The sequence below is a fragment of the Musca autumnalis genome, unplaced genomic scaffold (assembly GCF_047663935.1).
Source record: "Musca autumnalis isolate F117 unplaced genomic scaffold, ASM4766393v1 scaffold_5, whole genome shotgun sequence".
Taxonomy (NCBI): Eukaryota; Metazoa; Arthropoda; class Insecta; order Diptera; family Muscidae; genus Musca; species Musca autumnalis.
The window spans coordinates 150,391,410-150,415,804 of record NW_027412088.1 but is presented as its reverse complement, the minus strand read 5'-3'; the positions used below and the strand labels follow the sequence as shown (position 1 = coordinate 150,415,804).

Sequence of the window (24,395 nt, the reverse complement as noted above, 5' to 3'; positions counted from 1 at the left end):
ATTGGTTTTGATTTCATTTTCATGTATTGTCATCCAAATCTGAAATGTGTGAAAATTTTAATTTCGATTGGTCAACTGCAACCGTGTGAAAAATTAGTTACCAGATTTGAAAAGCAAATTAGATAAAACGCTGTAAAACAGTGTAAAAATGGACCAATATTGGTTTTGATTTCATATTCGTGTATTGTCATCCAAATCTGAAAAGTGTGCAAAGTTTTAGTTCGATTGGTCAACTGCAGCCGACTTAAAAATGAGTTACCAGATTTGAACTAAACACACACCAAAGCAAATTAAATAAAACACTGTAAAAATAAAATTTCATATACATATGAAATTTTGGATTAAATGGAAAAATAGGGGTTAGGAGTACCAACAATTTTTGTTGTTTTTGGCTGGTCTACACGTTTTTCAGATGTAATTCGAAACATTTTAGTTGTAATTCGTAATATTTCATTTGTAATTCGAGAATTTTATTTGTAATTCGTAACATTTCATTTGTATTCGATTTATTCCAATTGTAATTCGAAATATTCCATTTGTAATTCGAATTATTCCATTTGGAACTCGAATTATTCCATTTGTAATTCGAATTATTTTATTTGAAATTACACATGAAATCATTTGAATCACAAATGGAATAATACGAATTTCAAATGGAATAATTCGAATTTCAAATGGAATAATTCGAATTACAAATGGAATAATTTGAATAACAAATGGAATATTTCGACTTACAAACAGAATAATTCGAATTACAAATGGAATATTTTGAATTTGCAAATGAAATAATTCGAATTGAAAATAAAATGTTACGAATTACAAATAGAATTCTCGAATTACAAATATATAATAATTCGAATTACATCAGAAAAAAGGTGTAGTGATATACATACCACCAAAATGTAATGATTTAAGACCCCAAGTATGTTTGGACGAAATACGTTTCCGTCTGCCTGGCTAGTTGGAGAGGAATATAACTCTCGAACGGTTCAAGCGTTTTGCCGAAAGCTGTAAAAAACACCTACGCCACCAAGTGTAGTGGCTGGTGCGGACGACAACTTTCGGACCGGATACTGCTTTGGTTCAAACTTTGCATTTCGTAATATATCTGAAAATGATAGATAAAGTTTGAAGATGGTGTTTATAGGTCCAATCTCGGTACTATCCCTCAATATTTCAAAAGTATTATCTTAAATGGTAAGCGCTATGCTCTTAAACGGAGCAATCGAGTTGGCCCTAACCTTGGTTCTTGTAGTATTTGTCCAAAATTAGTTTAAGTTCGACAATGGGTCGTGTCGTTCCACTCCGTAAGATAACTTCGTCACAAAAGTTAGTTAGGAGGATTGTGGCCCTTAAAAATCGTTTTAATAAATTACCGTAGCTTTTAAACAACATGTGCTATTTTATTTTTCCTCGGGCACTAAATCTTATGAAATTTCAAATTTTGTGGACTAGAACCATTTACGAACAATATTTAACAGTGTACTGTTTTAACAGAAAGATGCCCGAAAGTGTCTTTTTTCAGTCCATATATACTTTTGTGCCCTTATTGTTCTGTCCGTCCCACTTTTTTTGAATTTATTGAAATTACATGGGTAAAACTGTGTGTTTTTTTATACCGTTTCCCATATTAATTACAGTTTTTTAAACAAACATTAAACATATTTTAAGTATATGAGTTTTACGAAAACCCAAGGATTATTTTTTCAATTTTTTTTAAAAAAAATTAAATTTTTAAATCTTTTATAATTTTTTTAAAATTTTTTTACAACATTTTAATTTTTTTTTTTTGTTTTTATATAGTTTATTTATTAGAATTTGACCATTTTTATTACATAGGAAGGTATAAGAAAACAAAAACACTCATATTTTTATGAAATTTAGTAAAAAATCTCTAAAGGTTAACATTAACCGTGAATTCCTCTGAACCACTGTTCAGAAAATTGTTTTACCGAAGTGAAAACTGCGATATTATGACCTTCGTGTGCAAGTCAATGCTTCCATTTATAATGGTTAAAAAGCTATAAATTATACGGTGAACAACTGAAATGACTGGTGGGCGTGAAATCTATTGAAAGAAATTACTTACAAAATAAGTTCCTCTTCGGTCTATTTCTCAGGTATCTCCTCCTCAACACCTTTAGTTTTTAATACAAATCCATTTCTTTCGAAAAGTTCTTACGTACAAAAATCGCGACAAAATTCTGAAAACTTCCTAAGTACATAATTTTTGGAAAAAAATTGTTTCCAAATATCGGGCTTTCTACCTTTTTAATTGCAGATCGCGGTCCTTCAATTGCAGACAGCGGTGCTTTATACCTGTGCAAGTATGGTACAAAATATGTGAGTTTATTTCTCTTGTTCGCTTTTTATAGTAGTCCGAATAGGGTTACTCACTTGTCCACGATCAATCGCCATAGACTTATCAGTTAACGGAGGGTAATCTGGATAAATTTGATAAGTTTTTAATGAACATAGGTTGAAAGGTACACAGAGTACCTTCGCATATCATTATGTGCAACCCGTTTTTATCGCAACGATATAGAACACCTTTTTATCGCTGATTCCGAAAAATGTTTCAAACAAAGTTCGGGACCTCTTGCAGCAAACTTTTACATTGTTAAAATACACAGAAAAGGTAAGCTAAGGAGTGTAAGCTTCATTGAAAAACCGAATGCTCGCAGATGCACCACGGCGGCATCCAAACCTCGTGCACATCATATAAAGTTTTCTTTATCGATTGTATTCAGGTTATACTTGAGCCTAATCTATATTGAGAATTAGCAATTTTGGACACATGAATGTTTCTATAAAATCCCTTGAAATATCTTGGTAAAATGTGCTAAATTAAGCGCTATTGCCATATCACTTTAAAATACACTAAAGTATATCAAAAGTTCCGAAGAAACATAGTGCTTGATAGACATCCCAGAGCAAAATCAGACAAGTTGCAATGAAAAATACGTACATATGTAGACTCATTAAACAAACCACATCATCACAACCATTCTTAAATGAAAATGTGTGAAGGAACTGAGGGTGAAGTAGCGAATTAGAACATACCAACGTATGACCTTTTATGGGTAAGAGTTAGCAAAACAAAGTCACCGTCTGTATGTTCTCTGTAGGTATGAGTGTATTACACAAAGTAAAAAAAGCGAACTTCTATAACTATAAAAACGTCAAATGGGATTTTTGTATGAAACATTGAAGATCAAAAGTGGTAGTGGTCTTGTACAAGCTCTGCAGCCGTTGTCCTTGCTGCCGTCATGAACGACGGCGACAATGACACCATATGCAAAATAGACGAAATTATACAAAGCAAGCTCTACGGCAATAGCAAGGCTAGGAGCTGGGAAACATTCTTAACGTACATACATTTAAGGTACTACTGCGGCATTTTATTGGTGGGGTACACAATTTTAGTGGTAGGTTGAGCCATTGATGCAGCCATTCCGTGGTAGTATTGAAATTAAGCAATTTAAATACTAAGCTGAGCTGTCATGAATGATTTGAATTGCTTTGGTGTTTAGTTTATTCCACTAGGTTTCCTATCAAAGGGGTGACTATCTGGCTGACTCTCTGTCTAGTAGTATGACTAGGATTACAATCGTCATAATCATTACAATTAAACATACAACTAACTGAAATGAATACAAATATTCGTTGCAACCTTAAAAAAAAAAAAAATAAAAATACCACCTCCAAATACAGGTGGAGACAACAAGTTTCCAATACTGTAACGATTATAATATTGATTGAACGTTAGTGAATATATTTGTGAAAGTGGTTGTTTTGTTTATACAAAAGAAATAGTAACTCGAATAAAAGACCTTAAAGTGTCTATGTATACCACAATTTCTTTCTATACTTTTATTTGTATTGCAGTTTTTTATTGCAGACATTTAGTTTCTTTAGGATAAATTTATAATTTCTTTACAATTTTCCTGTCAAATTTGTTTTGTTACTTCGAAATGAAATACACAAAGGTGTTTGCAATTGAATGACTGATTTGGGTTTTGCATGTCATGCTCGAAAGGTGTCCCCAATAATGATTGTCATTTTTGTTATTTTTTTCATTTACATTTCTGAAGGGAAATTTTTCTCTTTTTCAACTTTGAAGCAACAAATATTGATTGGCGAAAAAATATTCATTTAAATAAAATTAATGTACAGTACAGGTAGTTTGCAAAGAAAGGAAATTTTGTTCATACGGAGATCAAAAAATACCACGATATTTTTAGCTCATTTATATGGAAATTTGTTTATCGCCGAGACCGACTGACACACAATGATAAAGATGCTAATACAATTAATTAGGATTATTACCTGTCCATAGAGAGCTTGACAAATAACATCTAATGCGGTTCGAAAATGTTCTTAAAATTTTCTAATGACTAACACATGGACCAATAACAAAAACATGGACAATTTTAAGATAGGAGATTTCCGGTCAACAGAGACCTCGAAAAGTCGAGTTATAACTGATCCTGTTGGAAATTTGACTAAGGGCTACATCAAACTATTGTCTATATCAAACTAACGAGACTTCTGGTTCATAGAGAAATAAGAATGCCAAATAACATCTAAATCGGATAGAAATTTGGCTAAAACATTCAAAATACGTGAGGGTTTTAGCCTATGTCAACAATTTTTCCTGAGACAACTTTTGTTTAATAGAGGTCGAAATTCAGATGTGACAGACATGCGGGTACATTTCTGTGGGAAAGCTGACTGACGCTTTTTTTAGTTGTTTTTCTTCGGATTGTTATTTTGGGAAATATAAACTTCGCTAGAAAAAACCCTGACAACTAACCGAAGAATATTTAAAAATCATCCACGAAATTTATCCTGTAATTAAGCGAATATGTTTGAACTTTTGTCGATGATTTGATTTAAGTTTGTACAATTACGATGTGTAATGTTTGGACTAACCATTTGAGTTGGTGGGCGAATGTTTTAACAGATTTATGGTATTTATCTCAGAAAGTATGAACTTGCACCCGAGACAATTGCAATTGCATGAAAATAAACTCTCTCTCTTGTAAATGAATAAGATTGTTAATATTGGCAATGCTTAAAAATATCCTTTGTATTATATTCCTAATTGCAATTTAGCAATAAATTCAGTATATATAGAAAATTTGGGGTAGGGGCTTAATCAAATTGCCACACAAAATACTACTGATGAGCATCCTCACCAAGTGCGAAACATGTAGTGTAGTTTTTTGTGATGACAAAATCTCTGACATTATTTTTTATTTGCAAACACCTTCTGATCGTCAGCTCGCCTCGAAAGAGAAAAACAACAAAATTAAATCATATCGCTTATTTATTCAAAGAGTGGCATAATTTACCACTGACATCTGGCTAACTCCTTACAAAGTAGTTATTTTTTAATTGGGAAGTCAAATTTCAATCGCCAGCTTAAAACACATTTTTCTCGAAACTTGAGTTTTTTGAGATGTGCCACTCTATGAGTGAATGAGCGATATGATCATCATCGCCATAACAGGTAGACATAAAACAAAGCTAGCATGAGCCAGGCTTGAAACATTTTACTTGTAATTCGAAACATTTGAATTGTAATTCGAGAATTCCATTTATAATTCGAAGTATTCAATTTGAAATTCGAATTATTCCATTTGTAATTCCAATTATTGTGTTTGTAATTCGAATTATTCCATTTGTAATTCTCTAGAAAAACAAAAATCATTATTAAATAATTGGTACTTTTTGGCAGTAGTAACTTATTTAAACAAGGGCATGTCGCACTGAGTAACTAGTTATTCTTCAACCACTAGAGTAACCTGTTATTCTAGAAGTTGAAAAAAGAAAAAGTCGTTAGGAACGGATACCCCAATCGATACCATGTGTGCAAAAATCGTTTTTCGGGGTCAAAGGCCAAATTTTAAGGTTCTTTTTAGGTGTTCGGAATTTTTTTGAAAAATATTGTAGACAGAAAAGGAATATACAAGTTTGGTTTTTTATAATTATTTTCGTAGCAGGGACCATTTTTGAGATATAGCCGTTCTAAAAAACAAATCATTTGTATGCACATATAAGGGGAATATGCACATATACAGGCGAACCGGCTAAAATAATTCATTTGAAAAACGCATTTAAACCTATGTTTTTAAAAAATTGCTACAAAATCGGAGAGTATTTAGTAGAGTTATTCCACGTTAGAGTCATTATACCCTCAGCATTAATGCCAAGGAGGGTATATACACTTTCATACGGGCAAAATGTGCCTCACGCAATGTCCGTCTGTCTGTCTGTCTGGCTGGCTGGTGCGCACGATAAGTCTCGAACGGATAAGCCGATATGGTCAAAAATTTGGCTTTCGAAATATTTTGTCCAAACTTAGTTTAAGTTCAATGATGGGCCATATCGGTGCACTTCTTCAGGTACCTCCCCCACAAAAGTTCGAAAATGTTCGGAAAATTTGTGCGCACGATAACCCTTGAAGGGTCGTGAAATTTCTACCAGGCATAGATGAGGTTCCAATATGGACTCTTACGGTCCACTCCTTCGCGTACCTCCCACACAAAATTTCGGGAAAGTTCAGTTTAGGACCTGTTCTCGAATTGCTTTGATTTTTATTGTAACAACTTCTATTCATTGTCCCCTATACGACAGTACAAGTTTCATCAGGGGTAAGTCCATACTTCCTGAGAAACAAGCCTGAAAGTTGCAAAAAAACCCCTATGACATCGTGTGTAGTGGTTGGAACGCACAATAACTCTCTGGCGATTGGGTCTAAAATTTGGCCTTCGTAATATTTTGTCCAAACAAGGTTTAAGTTCGAAGATGGGCCATATCGGTCCACTCCTTCAGGTACATCCCACACAAAATTTCGGAAAAATGCAATTTATGGCCTGCTTTCGAATCGCTTTTATCTTTGTTGTAACAACTTGTATTCTCTGCCCCCATGACGACGGTGCAAGTTTTTTTCAGGGGAAGTCCATGCTTCCTGGGAAAATAGCCCGAAAGCAGTAAAAATCCCTATGGATTCCGTCTAAAATTTGGGCTTCGTAATATTAAGTCTAAACTAGGTTTAAGTTTGAAGAATGTTACTGTCGGTGCGCACCTTCCGGCACCTCCCCCCACCCCAAATGTTAAAAAATTTCACTAAAATAGTAGGAGCTATATGTGCTGAACGGAGCAACCGTCCAAACCCTTAATCTATTAATATTTTGTCCAAATGTAATTTTACTTCAGAAATCGGTCTTCTCCTTAGGGTACCTCCCCCCACAAAAATTCAACATTTTTGTTTAAGCGCAGTTTAGGATCTGTTCGAAGAACCTTTGGAAAATTATACCGATGCTATTCTTTGTGGTTCTGTTTAAGCGATTTTCTGTTTTTCGTGGGCAAGTCCATGTTTTCTGTCATCGTGGCCCAAAACCTCTAAGTTATACGGTGACCAACTGAAATGACTGGTGGGCACAAAATCTATCAAAAGGAATGAATACCAAAATAAGTTCCACTTCCAAAATTGACTATGTGGGTCCATTCCTTCAAGTACATCCTCCGCCACTCATTTGATCTTCAAACCAAATATATTTTTTGTCGGCAAATTTCAAAAAGGGCAACAAAATCCGTAGATTCGATATTGTCAATAGATGAACGTTTCAGTTCACACAGGCTGAGGGTATATCTCTGTTGGCAAAACCGACTGATACTTTTTTACTTGTTTTATGCAAAATTAACCCATTTAAGCCACATCTGTAATCGTAAGGCCAACGGAAACGGCTTCAACGAAACTTCTCCGATTTTTTTAAATTTTTGTCCGAAGGTAGGGTTTGATGTGTAGATTACGTAAATGTATGATTTTCATAGGCGGCGGATCTGCTTCGTCGGTTATTTGACCCGAAAGGCCAGATTTAAAAAACGTATTAGACCCGGTTCTTATGAACCGATTATCGTGGATATTGTCTGAAAGCTTATGGAAATACCTAACACATGGCGTGGTTTTTTAACCGGTTCGCCTCATAATGTGTATACGCGACTTGTTTTTAGTTTGATGCATAGATTGCGATAATTTTAAAAATTTATTGTTGTAGACAATGTTCGAATACGAACATTAAGGGTTGTTTAAACGCTAACGTGTGTGTGGTCGAACAACTTCTGCACCAAAAATGGTGAAGATAAGACCACGTACCTCGCAATTTTCGGTATTTTGAAGTTTGTGCTAAAAATTTTATCCGAAGTAGCTGTAATTTGACATTTGAAAAAATCGTCCACATAGGTCCATGTTTCGGTATATCCTAGATATGAAGGTACCAACAGATTGAAGAAATGTTTAGATATTTTTTGACCTAATTTTGACATTTGGGGTATCCGTGGTCGAACAATATTTGCAACTAAGATTAAACGAATTATTCCACTTTAGTTCAGAATTTTACTTAATGTTTTTGCTTGTTTTGTTTTAATCCCTTGCTTCAGTCGATATTTTTGAAGGCATCCAACCGCGAGAACACTCTGTTAACCGTTACTACTAGCCTACTAGTAATGCAGATGATAATTGGTTTAGATTCACTTTGGCAGTTTTGTTGAGATGTGTATTACTTTATTATTGTAGGGTAATGCAGTATAATCTCATTTTTGTGGTATTTAAAATTTAAAAACAATAAGTTTTTTTTGAAGTTGGCTGCAGCTAAAATCGATTTGTTTGCGGGAAAGGCAGATAAGACTACAGTTTCGGTCTACGCCACTAGACCTCATCATATTGGTCCAAGGTTTGGTATAGCCCTAATATAACGGTACCTCCCGATTTGAGATATTTTGACGTTTATAGATACATTTTTCGGCCGTATTAACTATAGTTTGACATTGATCAAGAAACTTCTACACCAATAATTATGGACGTGGACCCGTTTTGGTATAGTTTTATATGCCATGATGATTTCAATACATTCATATTTTAACAACGATTTGTTTTTAGTGAGGCAGATTTGGCTTTGTTTACCAAGAGCATTATTGTTTACCAAGAGCATAAGAGTAATTTAATCCATCGTGGCGACGAAAATTACTTTTTTTTATCACTGAACGATGGATTTTTCATGATTGACAGTTAACAAGTTCTTTGTTGTGCATTTGTTTGTCCGGGTTAAGCTTCTTTTAATATAGATTTTCCATTCGCAAAAATATATTTGAATATTCCAAGTATTTTAACTGATTCTAAAAATATTATTCGTTTTGAACTCAACAACTACTTTTAGAAATAAAAATCTCGAACGAACTCTATTCCCTTCCACTATTATTTATGTTGCAATTAATAGCAAATAACATGTCCCCTACTCGAAAACAATATTTTATTGCAATATTATTTTTCGCTTTCTCTCCCCCTTTTTATTCTTATGTTTTCTTCCTTTTTTATTAGTCAATTAAAACAGCTGTCGCTGCAAATTTTCTATGTTTCATCCCAAGTAATTTACCATATTTTAAGCAATTTTATTGTTTTGCATTTATTTGGGATGTTGGGTTTTTCCTTCGATAGATGTTATCTCGATTCGTGTTTTTTTTCTTCCCACCCCGAAAGAATAACAACAAAATTCAATGATTTTCTGTAGTTATTTCTCCATTTCATTTATTTGTGGCACCATAACTATCAAGTGATGATATTGGGATGATATTTACATATTGGAGGAGGATGGGGGAATGCGACACTTTACCATCATGAATGGACTTCGTAGTGAAGTTGTGGTTGTTTCATGTACTCGGAACTGTTCCTGGTCCCATAAAGAAGTATTGAATGTCTATGCACGATATTTCTGTGGCGGGTGGGTGGTTGGTTAGCTGTAGAAAAATTATTATACTCTGCCAGGTTTTTTTGTCATGTTCTTATGTTGCATATTTTTTGCCTTTTTTGTTTGTTTTTCTTCTTTTATTGACACCCGTTTGGCTCCTTTGTATGAATACATTGACAGCGTATGGTCAACACTCTGGGAATCGTCTGCACCAGATGAGTTGTTGCGAACACCTTTACCCAATGTTGGTGTCCTATAAATATTCCAAACGAAATGAAATGAATAAAATCTTCGAACGGCAATATTGTACAATAAAGATAACAGTTTCGATTTATACCAATGGCTGGCAATACTCTTGGCTTATAGCAGAGGGGTTACTAGTGCAATGAAGATTTAAAATGTTACAGGAGAAAAAAGCATTTTACAACTTTAAAAAAGAAGGACTTCAGCAATTAAATGTTGTTGGTGGAAAAAATGTGAGGAAGTATGGAGAATAGCCTTGAAATAGGGATCACAAATACTAGCTGTCGCAAAAATCTGAAGGTATATATAGGAGTGGTTGTAAATATTGGAACATTTCGGGGCTATATTTTGACTTTATAGCCCTGATCGTAATGTCTTCCCGTGGATTTATTAAAGAATATTTTTACATGGCCCTTCAAGACATGGATTTATTAAAGAATTTTTTTACTTGGCACTTCAAGGCGTGGATTTATTAAGGAATATTTTTACTTGGCCCTTCAAGGCGTGGATTTATTAAAGAATATTTTTACTTGACACTTCAAAGCGTGGAATTATTAAAGAATATTTTTACTTGACACTTCAAGGCGTGGGTTTATTAAAGAATATTTCTACTTGACCCTTCAAGGCATGGATTTATTAAATAATATTTTTACTTGGCCCTTCAAGGCCTGGATTTATTAAAGAATATTTCTACTTGGCCCTTCAAGGCATGGATTTATTAAATACTATTTTTACTTGGCCCTTCAAGGCCTGGATTTATTAAAGAATATTTCTACTTGGCCCTTCAAGTCAGGGATTTATTAAAGAATATTTCTACTTGGCCCTTCAAGGCATGGATTTATTAAAGAATATTTTTACTTGGCCCTTCAAACCGTGGATTTATTAAAGAATATTTTACTTGGCCCTTCAAATCTTGGATTTATTAGAGAATATTTTTACTTGGCCCTTCAAAACTTGGATTTATTAGAGAATATTTTTACTTGTTGAATATTTTTGATGGAGGTACATGAAGGAATGTGCCGACAAATTCAATTTTTGAACTTGATCTATGTAAGTTTGGGAGTCACTCCCTTAAGTAGTTATTGGGATTATAAATAGATAGATTAGTTTTAAGTTAGTTGTTTTTCTATTTTTGCAGTCTTTTCGTTTTTCAGTTGTACTCACTTCATTAGAATCTTAATGCCTTTCAAAAAGGAAAAAAAAAACAAATTCCGCTGACATTTGTTGTAAAAATCCGTGTGTAATTTCAAATGCATATCACGTATATAGCAATGGCGGTACATATTATTTGCGGAACAAAAAGTCCTTAACAACACATGTAAGTCCTTAAAAAACTTTTCCCAAAATTGTCATTTTGTGACTGTTGGAGAATCACTTTCTTTAAAAACTTAAAACTTTGCTTTTATTTCCACACATTCATACATAGAAATGTTATCTCGTTTTTTTTTTTTTTGTTGTTTTTGCCTTGGAACTTGTTCTGCTATTACCTATCTTTTTTTGGTGCTATGTAATTATATGTGCATATTTTAGCAGATACAATTCCATTAGTTGAAGGGAACAAGAAAAACGTATTTAAATTCATTTCATGTTTCCTACAAAAATGTGAATGTAATGGCACAAAACTACAAAAAAAAAAAAAACTATGGGATAATGCATCCACAATCATAAAAAGTCACACATTTATACATATGTATGCTAAATAACAGGCGTAACATGTATTTCAAATGTAACAACGCCTTAATGTATGGTTAGGTTAGGTTGAAAAGAGGGGCGAATATAAGAATCGCCACATGCCCGTATGGGGCATACACTTAAGCCAGTATAGGCCTGTTGTGCGCTCTAATTTCGGAAGCCTAAGGGGAATAAATTTTTTATTGCTTAATTTATTGAAAAGAAAATAAATTTATCAGTTAAGAAATTCTGTGCCATTTACATAATCTCTTAAGTTTTTGAACTCGCTTGCCCTAATTTGGTGGAGTTCTGGTATAGTGTTATTTCCTAGAAATTGGTTTCTTAGCGTCGCGAAGGCTGGGCAATGACAGAGATAGTGTTCCAACGTTTCGTCGTCCTCTCCGCATGCTCTGCATTCGCTGCTTTCTGCACAACCGATTTTGTGCAGGTGTGCTTGTAGCCCTAGGTGTCCTGTAAAGATGCCTGTCAGTCTACTAATGTCTTTTTTACTCATTTGAAGGAGTTCCTTTGTTTTATCCTGGTCTGGGTTTCCCCAGAGGATTTTTGTATTTTTCCCTTTCTCTTCAGTATTCCAGAGGGATGTATGGGCGTTTTCTGCCCATGCTTTTAACTCTAGACGCGCCGCTTTTAAAGGCTTAGCATTATCTAGGCTTATCGTAGCTTGCTCTCTGGCTTGCCTTGCCAAGGAGTTGGCTATCTCGTTACCCCTAATCCCTTTATGTCCTGGTACCCATATAATGTTAACAGAACCATGGTGGGAGTAGTCGTTGATTGATTTTTTACACTGCAGGACAGTTTTTGATTTCACCGTCTTGCTTGTTATTGCTTTAATTGCTGCTTTACTGTCCGTTAGGATGTTTACAGTGATTGGCCTTGTGTTAGCTTTAAACCAGTTCAGACACTCTGTGATCGCTCGGATTTCGGCCTGTAGGATCGTATTATGATCCGGCAGTCGAAGGGAGATTCTAGTTTCCTGGTCTTCGATATATAGACCCAGACCCGTTCTCCCCCCTAGAACGGCCCCGTCTGTGAACCCACAGCTTCCAGTTGGCATCCGTTCTAGGGTTCCATCGATCCACATGTCCCTGTCTGGTATTAAAATTTCACACAAGGCGGATTCAATTGTTTCAGGTATACGGTCTGATACAATATGATCTATTGACTCACCCGTTGTAACCTGTAATATGTTTTGGTGGTATGTTTGGTGGTCTCTTACGATCCACTCGCTCATCGACTTAAGTCTTATAGCTGCGATGGCTGCCTCATACCTTACCTGAATTTCTATTGGGTGGACAAATAAAATTGTCTCTAAAGCCCTAGTTGGTGTAGTCCTCATTGCCCCGCTAATACTTAAGCAGCACGTTCTTTGGACTTTTTGCAGTACTTTTACGTTGCATTTCTTGTCCGTAGCTGTCCACCATACCACAGAAGCGTAAGTTAGAATCGGTCTAATTACGCTTCTGTATAACCAGTGTGTCATCCTAGGATTGAAACCCCATTTTGAGCCTATAGCTCTTCTGCAGGTTGACCAACATCTGTGGGCTTTATTAGCCCTTTCCTGAATATGGTCTCTCCATTTAAGTTTCCTGTCTAGAATTACTCCCAGGTACTTAATTGTTGGAGAAATGTTTATCATCTTATCTAGGAAAACGGGTTCTTCGTAAGCTCCTATTTTCGTTTTCCTAGTGAATAGACATAATTCTGTTTTTTCCGGGTTGACATTTAGATCTCTCGGTCTAGCCCAGTTGTATGCTATTTTTAGAGCCGTTTCGGCCCTTCTACAGAGTATATTTGGATTCTTTCCCCTAAGAAGTATTATAACGTCGTCTGCATAGCAGATGGGTTCAAATCCTTCGTCGGTTAAGTTCCTTAGTAGACTATTTATGGTGGTAACCCATAGGAGAGGTGATAGTATTCCTCCCTGTGGCGTCCCCTGACCAACTTTGTCTCTTTTTGTTACGTCTTGTAGCGCGCAGCTTATCCATCTATTCCTTAGCATGTGGTCTATCCAGTGCCTCAAGGCCCGGTTTACCTGAAACTCGTCTAAGGAGTGGATTAGCGTTTCGGTGCTGACGTTGTTGAACGCTCCTTCGATGTCGATGCAAACTGCGAGAGTATACAATTTCATCTCGAAGGTTCTCTCTATGTGGTGTACTACCTCATGTAATGCGGTTTCCACTGATCTACCTTTTACGTATGCATGTTGTTTGTACTTGAGCATATCGTTAGGGATGTTACTCTTTATCATGGTGTCGACCGTCCGTTCCATTGTTTTGAGTAAGAATGAAGTTAAACTTATCGGACGATAAGATTTTGGTATTGCATAACTTGACTTGCCGGGCTTGGGAATGAATACTACCCTTGCCTCTTGCCAGGCCAATGGAGTATACGCAAAGTTTAAGCAAGCATTGAAAATCTCGACCAGATTGGACGAAATATAGTCCACTTCCCTTTGAAGTAAGGCTGGGAAAATCTGGTCTGGTCCCGCTGCTTTGTATGGTGAGAAGCTCATTATTGCTTCTTTAATCATCAAGTTGTTGATTTCTGGTGCTTCTTCTGATGCATAAGCTATCTCCATCGGTGACACTGTATGTGCCGTAGTACTCGACGGGAAGTGCGTTCTCATCAGAAGGCTTAGAGTTTCCTCGGCTGTTTCCATCTTTTTACCCGTCTCATCAACCAGAAGCTCGGGTTGTGAGTGAGTTTTAGATAGAAACTTTTTAATTTTAGAGACGTCATTCACGCTATCTACCTGTTCACAAAAAAGCTTCCAGGAGTTCCGTTTGGCGTTTCTTGTCATTTTGTTGTATTCTTTTAGTTTTGTTTGGTAGTTGTCCCAGAATACAGCTGCTTTTTTACGTTTTGCCCTATTGTAAAGTCTTCGGACCTCTTTGCCTTTGTTACGAATTTCCCCTGTCATCCAGGGTTTTTCGTAGGCAGATTTCCTCTCTCGAAGTGGACAACTTTCTTCGAAAGACCTTACTAGAGCCTCTGTTAGTTTATTGACATTCCTATCAATATCTTCTTTGCTTAGGCAAACCTCAACTTCTTGCCCTAGTCTATCTTTAAATTGTTTTCCGAATTTAGCCCAATTAGTTTTGGATTTATTTCGGAAAGTTATCGGATTCGGCGGTGGCCTTGATATTTTAAACCTAATATACGGCGTTACGAAATAAGTCCCCAATGAAATAAGTCCCCAAACTGAAAATGAAATAAGTCCCCAAATTTGGGGCGTTATTTCATAATGAAATAAGTCCCCAAAAATTTAAATGAAATAACTACCCAACGAAATGAAATAACTCCCCAAAATAAAATGAAATAACTCCCCAAATATGGGGACTTATTTCATTATGAAACAAGTCCCCAATTTTAAAAATGAAATAATTTCCCAAAAACTTTCATCGATTGTTATGTTTTTTTGTTCGTATGCAGCAAAAATAGTAATTGATAACATATACAGTTATACAACATCAATTAAGATACAAATTTTCTAGGCAACAAGGCCACTTGAAGGCGTTATTTTGTTCTGCAATTGAGTTATTTTTCAAAGATTTTATTTTCATCTGAAAAACAAACTTTTCGAATTTCCTCTTGGGAAATATTTACTTTTGGTACCACATTTGTACACATACCGTTTCTCTCATATATTATCCAAGTTAAAAAGATTTTCACCGTTATCTTAACGTTTTCCAATAACTCTGTTGACTTATCTATTTCTTTGAAATATTAAGAATTTGAATGTAAATTGTTTTGTTGTGAAAATAGGTTGATATTTTGGTATGAAACAAAAATTCGCGCGAATTTTGGTTTCATACCAAAATATCAACCTATTTTCACAACAAAACAATTTACGATCAAATACGATGAATGGCGCGAATTTTTAACTTGAAACCAAGACACGTCCTTTTTACCACAAACAACTACTCGTACTACCATTCATCGAAAACGATTTAATACATATTCAATGCTTTCGAATATTAAGAATTTGAATGTAAATTATTTTGTTGTGAAAATAGGGTGACATTTTTTTGGTATGAAACAAAAATTCGCGCGAATTTTGGTTTCATACCAAAATATCAACCTATTTTCACAACAAAATAATTTACGATCAAATACGATGAATGGTAGTACGAGTAGTTGTTTGTGGGAAAAAGGACGTGTCTTGGTTTCAAGTTAAAAATTCGCGCGTACTACAATTCACTACTCGTACTACAATTCATCGAAAACGATTTACTTTCACAATCATATTTCCCTATGCTTTTAGTTATATATACTCCTTCTTCATTCTAATGATTAAGCTCCATATTTTTTTGTTAAACAAACTTTCCATCTTCCACATTCACTCTTGATTTGCAACCTTTTATGCTGCAAATGCAGGTGTTGTGTGTAAATCATTCCTGGAATATATAATACCTTCGAACTTTTTTCTCAGCGGCAATAATTTCGACTTCCATACTAATCAGTAGACGCTCTTCAAAAAACTACTTGATAAGCAATAACTACATGAGAAAGCACAACGACTGCGTGGTAAGTCCAGTGGGATATAATTTGCAATTTTAGAAAAATGAAATAAGTCCCCAAATTAATTTTTGGGGATTTATTTCATTTCTAAATTTGGGGAGTTATTTCATAATGAAATAAATCCCCAAATTTTTGTATGAAATAAATCCCCAGAAAATTGAAATAAATCCCCAAAAATTTAAATTATAGTTGTTGTTGTTTTGTGTATAAAATTTTGGGGACTTATTTCATTTTCAGTTTGGGGAGTTATTTCATTGGGGACTTATTTCCTAACGCCCTAATATACCTATGGTCAGAGAAGGAGTGTTCCTTTGAAACTCTCCACTCATGTACCTCGTTTATTAGATTTTCTGAACATATTGTTACATCTAATACTTCCTCCCTAACTCTGTTAACAAAGGTTGGTGTATTTCCTATGTTAAGGGTTATCAGGTCGTTAGTATTCAAAAATTCTAGAAGGGCTTGACCCCTCTTGTTAGTATTAGTACTACCCCACGAAATGTGGTGAGAGTTAGCATCGCTACCTACTAGTACTTCGTTACCTGTTTGCTTGATTTTCCTCACCAGTTGCTGTAGCTCCGACGAAGGTGGTAATGTCGGCGAGTCGAACGGCAGGTAGATTGATGCGAGGTATATATTACCATTCCCTTGCTTCAACACTGTGGCGTCCGAGGTTGACAACTCTGGGGAGAAAAGAAAGCATAAGTTTTTATGGCATATAATACAGGTCCTCGGTCGGTTTCCTGTATTAGCGTAAAAGAGTTGGTAATTAATGTGGTTTAGTCCGGAAACCTTGTTCTTTACTGTCCAAGGTTCCTGGATTAAACCGATGTGTATTTTACCTTTGTTTATTTTATCCATCAGGGCTTGAGTTGCCGTTTCGCTCCGATGGAGGTTTATCTGGATGACCTCAATCATGAGTCATCCAGTAAGCGTGCTTCTTGGGAGTCGCTGATGGCTTCGACCCCCTCTTCGGAATTGCTCGGTGGTTTGTCCTCCTTGCTGGTTTGGTGGGCATCCTCTTCTTCTTCCCCGACTCGTGCCCTTCCAACTTTAAAGGTGACTGCATTACAGATGTAGTACGCCTTACCCTTTGTCTTTGTAAGACTGGATAGTGAGAGGTCGTCAATTCCAACCACAAGGAGAGTGCCATCCTCTTTCTCCTCCCTGTGGAAGACTTCCCACCTCTTCACTTCCAAGGTCTCATTTTGCTTGCCAAAGACCTCGAGCATGCGTTCTGTCTCGAACTTGCAGCCATACCCTTTGACGTAAACCGTCGCTTTAGTCAGATGAGGTATCTCGTCCTTCCTCACCAGCTTCAATTTTCCGCCTTCCCAAGGAGTTGTCACACTGTTGATGACTTCCTCGAGAGCGGCCGGGTTCGCGTGCGGTCCCAAGTGGTATACTAAGAGGTCCCCTTTGAGCTCGCTGCTGACTATTTTTATTGGCCCACTCTTTAGAATGTGTTCCAGTATTTTATCGCTGACCATATTTTCGATGGCCTGCTGGTGTTCTTTAGGTAATCTGCCGGACCCTCTACTGGTATCGATCACTGCATAGCACCTCTCGTCCCTGTAGTTCTTCCTGGCCACCTTGGCGTAAGTAGATGGCGGCTCCGAGCCAGTCTCTGCGCCCATCTTCCTCTTCTGGAAGGCCCTGGGCTTCTTATCAGAGCCCTTGGTACTTCCAGAGGATTCCGCGGTCGCGCTCACCTTCTTCGTGCCCGAGCACTCCTTTTCGCCCTCCGTCGAAGGGTTCTTTGGGCAGTCTCCTTCGCGTGGGTTTTGAGAGGAATTGCTTGGGGCATTTGATGGTGGGAAGCTCATTTTCTTCTTACTTGGTTTGGCGGTATTTTCTTCCTCTGGAGATCTAATCCTCTTCGCCGCTTCCGAGGAAGTGGAGGGATTGTTGATCTCTTTTGGTGCGGCCCGCTGTTTTTTGTTTAGCTGTGCCTGGATCCTCTGGTACCTACGTCTCTGGGCTCCAGTCCACCGAACTTTTTTCTCCGTTGTAAGTTTAGATATGCTTTCGCTTACCTCTTCTACCATCTTGTGGACCTCCTCGTTAACGGGCTTCTCCACAACGGTGGTGTTGATTTTGCAACTGCTGTCTGATTCGGAGTCAGGGTCGCTCCCATCCTCGGATGGCTGGGTCCAGATTAAACTCTCCCTTCGCTTCCCTTTCTCCTCATCTTTTTTACCTTTCGGTTGCGTGCTTGTAGCAGTACCGTCGACCACAGATGCCAAGGCACCCACATCTGTGGGAGATGTTTGCTCACGATCGCTTGATGACGACGAGGTGTGACTCGCAGGCAGATCACTATTCCCCGCCGGTACTGGGTTATTTATGCCCTGCACCGTAACTTTTATTCCTTCTTTGTCCTCCATGTTTGTTTTTTGTTTTAGGGGAACACCCCCGTAGTCAGTTTTTTGTCCGCGGGAACCTCAGAGGTTCCAGAGGAAGGTGGTCGTGCCACTCCACCCTAGACGGGTCATGTCACAAGTGATTTCCCTCGTAAATGATAGAGTAGCCCGACCATCCACCTCCCCCTATCCGCCGGTGGGGACGCGCCCGGTAGGAGAACTGACAAACACCCTCGGGACGCCTTAATGTATACTACACTTAATAATAGTTATTCCAGAGCCCCTTAAAGTTATGCCTTTTGTGTAATTGCGAATTATGAAACATATAAAGAATGAGAGAGAAAAAGTGAGGAAATTTCTTGTTAGTTGGGATTTAATGTGTGGATCACAGTACATACATATATGTTAGAGTATTATTAATTAGCATATAATTTTCATTTGTTTTTAATTAGGATATAAAAAAGTTTACAATAAATTAATAAGAATGGGATAATATTCCTTTGACATTGGTGAAAAATTAAATTAGTTCCACGGAAATACCCCCTTTATGGGGAAGTGTTAAATTAATGTAATATTCATAAAATGTCAACAAACACTACGTTGAGGTGTTTAAACGACGATACTTTGACTAGAAATCATGACCTTTAACCATTGGCATATTGTTGATATTAACTTTAACAATTTCTCAGCATTTATTATTTTAGAAATTGAGGGATACATATTATAGTATATTTAGCAATTATTTTATAAGTTATGTATACATTTGGGTGCCACCGTGGTGCAATGGTATACACACTGCTTTTTATACCCTACACCACTATGTGGTAAGGGGTATTATGTGTTAGTGCATTTGTATGTAACATACAAAAGGAAGCGAGATAGACCCATAGTTCCTTCTAGGGATATACATAGAATCACTTTCTGAGTCGATTTATGCATGTCCGTCCGTCCGTCCGTTCGCAACATACAGGTCGCATTTGTTGACCGATTTCGCTGAAAATTGGGGAATACCATTTTTTTTAGCCGTCGGAAGATCAAGTTCGAAGATGGGCTATATCGGTCCAAGTTTTGGTATAGCCCCCATATATCGGTACCTCCCGATTTAAGGTATTTTAAGGATCTTAGCCGCATTTGTTGCCCAAACCAGCTGAAATTTTACAATTGAGGTTCCCAATGGCCGCGAAATTGCTCCACTAAAAATTGTCAAGATAGGTCCACGGTTCGGTATAGTCCCCATATAACGATACCTCCCGATTTAAGGTATTTTATGGATCTTAGCCACATTTTTTGCCCAAACTGGCTGAAATTTTACATTTGAGGTTCTCAATGGCCGCGAAATTGCTCCACTAGAAATTGTCAAGATAGGTCCACGGTTCGGTATAGTCCCCATATAACGATACCTCCCGATTTAAGGTATTTTAGGGATCTTAGCAACATTTTTTGCTTGAACTAGCTGAAATTTTATATATGTGGTTCCCAGTGGTCACGAAATTTCGCCACTTAAAATTGTTTTTTTGTAGCCCCCATATAACGGTACCTCCCGATTTAAGGTATTTTAACGATTTTCCCCAAATATGGCTCCAATTTGCGTATTGGGATGTATACTAATTATTCCATTTTTACATATTTCGACTGGTGTAGGGTATTACATAGTCGGCCCCGCCCGACTTTGGTCTTTTCCTACTGGTTTAATTATATATACAAATATTAATTTGTAACTTTTTGTATTTATTTCAGATATATTACCATCGGTACAGGATGATATCGCCTTTTATCTGATGGTAAGTGAAAATTAAATTACAACAATTTTTGTGGATGTCTGGACGATAATAGACAATGTATGTTATGCATAGATAGCGAAATATTTCTTAAATTGAGTTTTTCACTTTACGTTAGCTTACGTCCAGAACAGGGGCGACATACACTTTAGGTAGAGTAGGCTTGTTCTGCGCCCTTCACAAAATGCCTTATGGCCTGTTTCTTTAAGACCGATTAAACCGATTGTCATATACTTTGGGGTTATCAAGGACATATAAAAATAGTCATTCATCGGTCGATTTTATTTTTAAATTTTTTTTTGACTGTTTTATGACCAAACAAGTATTGAAGTGAGTAGGAACAATAAGTTTAATTTCGTTTATGAAAGTACTAAACGCTTCCTGTTACTGCAGGAGTAGCACATATATCCCATCTGATAATACTCCTTTCAAAACAGCGCATATGGGGCGTCGCCAATATTTACAATTTTCCGAATTGAGCCAGACCTAAACCTGGCTATTCTGGATTTGGATAGTTAACGAACATCAGGACCACCATTCTATGGAAGCTGTATGAAACATTGACCTGTACCGATAAGACATTGAACAATACCGGAAACTTTATACCACAAACGGAGACTAAATATTAAATGTCAGCCGTTTCTATGGGACACCCTTCAAAATATCGAAAATCTGGAAGTACGCTTCTATGAGGGCTATCTGAAGACATGGGCTTAGGTCACAACTTTAAAAATTCCGAAAACAGATAGGTACGGTTCTATGGGGGCTATGTAAGGCCACAAGTTTCAAAATACCGAAAATCTATTGGGGCTACCTGAGGACGTCGGCCTATACCAACAAATTTCAGGTGGAAACTTTTAAACCCCCAGCTTTAATTTTCTACCAAATTTCAGCCATTTTGATGGGATGTATATGCCACTACCTTCAAAATACCGCAAATCGGGAGTTATCGTTCATGGGGGCTATATGAAGAGGTGGACATATACCGACAATATTCACCAACGAACGCTAAATACCAAACTTCAGTCACTTCGGTGGGATATTGAGGCCACAACATTCACAATGCCGAAAGTTAGAAGGTACCGTTATCAGGGGGGCTATATTAAAGCCTGGACCTATACCGACGAATTTCAGGTGGAATGTTTCATACCCCTATCACAGACTTAATACCAAATATCAGCCATTTCGGTGGGGAACTGAGGCCACAACAAATGTAGAAAATTTTATACGAAGAGTAAGCACAAATGTCAGACATTTCGGTGGGCTACAACCTTCAAAATACCGAAAATCGGGAGGTACTGTTCTATGGGGGCTATATGAAGGCATGGAGTTATACTGAATATTCTCCCAGCAAAAAAGTCCTCCCAAAATCATGGGTTTCGTAAGGGATTTTTGGCAGCCGTAACTACTCTCAAACCCCCTTTCTTCCCCATTATTTTTACAAGGGCATGTCGCACTCAGTTTGTAGTTATTTTATGACCACTAGAATAACTAGTTATTCTGTGGCCACGAGAAGTGGAAAAGTAAGGTGAAAAAATTCTATTTTTAGAACAGTTGATGTAGAGAATTTGTTTTTAATTTCATCACACTTCTTACTTTTATTTTACTTTATTTTATTTCGTTATCTCCCCGACTTGAACCCACGAACCCACGAACCCGAACTTAAATGTGCAGTACACACGAACTGTTATTTTTTAATTAAAAAAAAAAAACTCAAGTGCCGACGGTGACGTTGAACACACAACCGTAGGATTTATAGTCGGACACAAACTCACTGTGCCACCGTCGTCATTACTTAGTGAGGAGTAAAGTAAGTAGGTTTACCTTGTACATTTTTTAAGAAGTAACCCATTACTTTTCAGATTACTTGTAATGCGAAAAGAAGCTTGTTTACATTACTTTGTAAAGGGTTACGTAATGAATACCGGATCCAAATTTTTGCTGGGCTGTTCTGCAATATTTTATACACCCATGGCCACAACTTTCAAAATACTGAAAATCGGGAGGAACCGTTCTATGGAGGCTATCTGAGGACGTCGACCTATACCGACAAATATCAAGTTGAAAGTTGTGTACCCTCAACAAAGACTTTGTACCAAATTTCAGCCATATCGGTGGGATATTGAGGCCACAACCTTAAAAATACCGAAAATCGGGAGGCACTGTTCTATGGGGGCTATACCAAAACATGGACCGATACAGACAAATTTCGTGGAAAAAGTTTTTTAGTCCCACAAAAGACTAAATACCAAATTTCAGCCATTTTGTTGTGATAATGAGGCTAAAGCCATTGAAATACCGAAAATTAGTATGTATCGTTCTACATCAAAATGTGGACCTATACCGACAAATTTCTTAGGGAACTTTTTGTAGCCCCGAAAAAGACTAAATACCAAATTTCAGCCACTTCGGTTGATGAGGCTAATACCTTCAAAATACCGAAAATTGAGTGATACCGTCCTATGGGGGCTATATCAAAATGTGGACTTATATACAATTTTTTTGGTAGAAATGTTTCTTAGCCTCTGGAAACACCAAATACCAAGTTACAACCGATTCTGTGGTCAAATGTGACTAATACTTTCAAAATATCTTAAAGTGAAGTGTATTATATATGGGGCGTTACATGGGGGCTATACCAAAACGTGGACCTACATAGCCCGTTTTCAATACCAAAAGTCCAGAAATTTCACCCACCTACTTCAATCCGTTCGGACGCTAGATTGATTTCCACAGACTGACAGATGCACGGACATGGCTATATCGATATAGAATTGGATGCTGATTAAGAATATATATGGTCTGTAGGGTCTAAAGTTATTATTTCGAGTAGGTACCATACTTGTTTGGGCTTGAATGACAACAAAGGGTGTTGAAATTTTTTGTTTTTATAAAAGCAAACATGGTCAAGACATTGTTAACAATGTTTCTAAAAATTATTTGTAAAGAAAAGTGCAGAAACTTTTAGTTTATGCCCTGATTTGTTACTCTATCAGAGCAAAGGCGCTAAAGACTAGTCTGATAAGGGGCAATCCTGGTTGATACAGAATCATCATGCCAAAACCACGACAGGAACATCATTTTTTCGGCTAGAGTCAATGACAAAACAACTGCAAATTATAGAGAATCAATTATTCCATCATTTTGATTACTAAAATGGTATAAAGTTGTCAACGATTATTTATTTTAGGTTGACACCCACTGCATTTTGCACGATAATAGAAATACACAACAAAATTATGCAAAGATAATTATTTACATACTGGAGCGTATTATTCATGATATATCGTATCAGTATGAGTGATTATACGGTGTATGCGCCCAATAGCCCAGTCCAATTTGGATTTGATTTAATCGATTTTTTGCCCAGCTCTACTAAAAAAGTTTGCATAAGTGGTCAATTTTAGACGGGTTCATTTGTATTTTCTTTGGGGTTTGATTGTAATAATCTAGAGAAGGGTAACTAAACTAAGGCCTAAACCCGTGACTTTTAACGTTTTATTAAGTGAACGCGGTATGTGATTTTTTCCAGAATGTCAAAGTTAACAATACTTGTTTGAATTCAGTGCTTGAATTTCAGCCAGTTCATGGATTCTTTTGAATACTTTTATTTCTAGAAATTCTACTAGTCGTGTGAAAGGATACTTGACCGAGTATTTTGGCACCGTAAATTGTAAGTAGGCTTCTGCTAACGTTTGTAAGGAAAGGACAATGCCATTATTCTGTGAGGCTTTCGGACTTAGAAGTGCAGTATCTCTCGAATATGCAGCAAGCTGGATATGTGTCTTTCACGGCGGAGTTTTAGTATTATATTAGTTTTAGTTGCGATTTCGCTTTAGCTACTCAATTTTATTTATTTATTTATTTCATGTTTATACTTATACATACTTACAAGTATAAAGGGAATGCAGAGGTCTTAGGATTACACAGGTAACTACATATGTGCTCAATTTTATTTCCCTGTGTGAGGAAAAAATTTTTAGATCATTTCGCAAGCCCGATTTTAAGAGCTAGCTTTATATTTTAGTTCAATATTATTCAATATT

The 24,395-nt window shown here is 36.7% G+C and overlaps 1 long non-coding RNA gene across 2 annotated transcripts in view; it reads left to right on the top strand.

Moving 5' to 3' along the window:
* Positions 1 to 24,395, top strand: part of LOC141406731 (uncharacterized) — a 470,067-nt gene that overhangs the window by 13,770 nt on the left and 431,902 nt on the right. For both annotated transcript variants that reach the window (XR_012413497.1, XR_012413496.1), the window contains exon 2: positions 20,309 to 20,352. This is a non-coding gene — a long non-coding RNA (uncharacterized lncRNA). The remainder of the gene's footprint in view (positions 1 to 20,308; positions 20,353 to 24,395) is intronic.